Source organism: Tupaia chinensis, unplaced genomic scaffold (assembly GCF_000334495.1).
Source record: "Tupaia chinensis unplaced genomic scaffold, TupChi_1.0 Scaffold144346_1, whole genome shotgun sequence".
Taxonomy (NCBI): domain Eukaryota; kingdom Metazoa; phylum Chordata; class Mammalia; order Scandentia; family Tupaiidae; genus Tupaia; species Tupaia belangeri.
The window spans coordinates 4,552,843-4,554,288 of record NW_006204205.1 but is presented as its reverse complement, the minus strand read 5'-3'; the positions used below and the strand labels follow the sequence as shown (position 1 = coordinate 4,554,288).

At 57.9% G+C, this 1,446-nt stretch overlaps 1 protein-coding gene and 1 long non-coding RNA gene across 2 annotated transcripts in view; one reads left to right on the top strand and one right to left on the bottom strand.

Annotated features, from left to right (window-relative positions):
- ACSL6 (acyl-CoA synthetase long chain family member 6) overlaps positions 1 to 299 on the bottom strand; it is a 66,374-nt gene extending 66,075 nt beyond the window's left edge. The window contains exon 1 of the mRNA XM_006166892.1: positions 228 to 299. The gene's annotated coding sequence lies outside the window, so the exon portion shown is untranslated. The remainder of the gene's footprint in view (positions 1 to 227) is intronic.
- Positions 300 to 428: 129 nt separating this feature from the next.
- LOC102501825 (uncharacterized) overlaps positions 429 to 1,446 on the top strand; it is a 4,026-nt gene continuing 3,008 nt past the window's right edge. The window contains exons 1-2 of the long non-coding RNA XR_337146.2: positions 429 to 657; positions 769 to 1,018. This is a non-coding gene — a long non-coding RNA (uncharacterized LOC102501825). The remainder of the gene's footprint in view (positions 658 to 768; positions 1,019 to 1,446) is intronic.

Here is a 1,446-nt window from a genome sequence, read left to right as displayed (position 1 = left end):
CCCCCCGCCGGGGGGAGCCCCTCCTGACCCGCCGAGCCCCGGGCCGGGGGAGGGGCCTGGCCGCTGAGCGAACCGGCCCTCCCGCCCCAACGTCAGGACCGGGCGTTCTAGAGAAACCGGCTGGATGAAGGGGGGCGCGCCGCAGACCAGCTCAGGAGCGTGACACCGCGCCCACCCTGGTGCCACTCACTCCACCGAAGCACAACCCTTATCCTCGCGATCCTTACCACGGCCTGGGTTTTATGTTGGGCAAGCTCGGGTGGCAGTGGGTCGCAGTCACCTGTCCTAGGAGACCTATGGGTCTGTGGGCTGGTGCAGGCTGACGCTCACTCCAACACCCCTAGCATCGGAGCTTTCAGACACGAGGGTATAAGCGGGCGAGGAGGAGTGGTGAGGGGCGATCTAGGCTCTAGCAAAGGAGACGTTGGACTGGACCGTGCCTAGATCCTCCGCCAGTGGCCAAGGTCAGGTTCGAGGCTACAAGGTCACCTCCTTGTGGGCAGGCTCCACGTGGTCACAGGCTGCCCTACGTGGTCACCAGTGTTCATACCAAATCACAAGCAGCCACATGGACTCACACGTATCTCGCGAAGACATAGACAATTTGGGTGCCACATGAAGTCTCAGGAAGGCCCCCACAGCTACCTACAGTCCCAGGTGGCCACACTGTTGGGCTGACAGGCTGGAACATGTTCTGTTTCAGTGTCTGGGACTGAAAGGAGGAAGCCCAGTTTTACTTTTTTTTTTTTTTTTTTTTTTTGGTGAAAGAATAAAACTAGGTATTCTGGGCAGGATCCCCACAGACATCATCACCTGAATTTCAAGATCGCCTCTTCCGAAGGATCTGGTTTGTTTTCTTCAAATATGCTTGGACCACCAGGCATCCAGCACCGAGGACAGCGCCCAGACAGCCCAGCCCTCTATACCCGCAGCCCTCAGAGACAGGCGCTGGCTGAGATCAAAACCAGAAGCGGGTGGAAGAGGTCTCCTCATACCCACTAGAGACCACCTGCTCTATGTGAGTGTGCGGAGAGGCATGTATCCGCAGCACAAGCATATGGCATGTGTGTGCCCAGGCCTCTCTTTGTGCTCCTTGTAGGTGCAAGTGTACGAAGATGTGCCTCTTAGTCACGTCCAGTGTGCAATAGGACCGTCCACCTTCTCTGTCAGAATCTGGACTCCTTGAGGGAGCAGCTCCTACTTAAACTATTGCACAGCCCATCAGGGATTGTGCTGGAAGCTCCTATGCTTCAAGCTTGGCAGGGCTCCTCTAAGAGGGTGTCACGGCTGTGTGGCAGGATCCCTCCCTGCTTGTGATATGGCTGCCAGAATCCCCTCCTCCACCTCCTCCACTCCCATCAGCAGCAGAGTAACAAAAGACCTACTGTGGCCAGGAAGAGACTGTGGCGGGGCGGGGGGGGGGGGGGAAGAAAGGGGGTGGCGCAA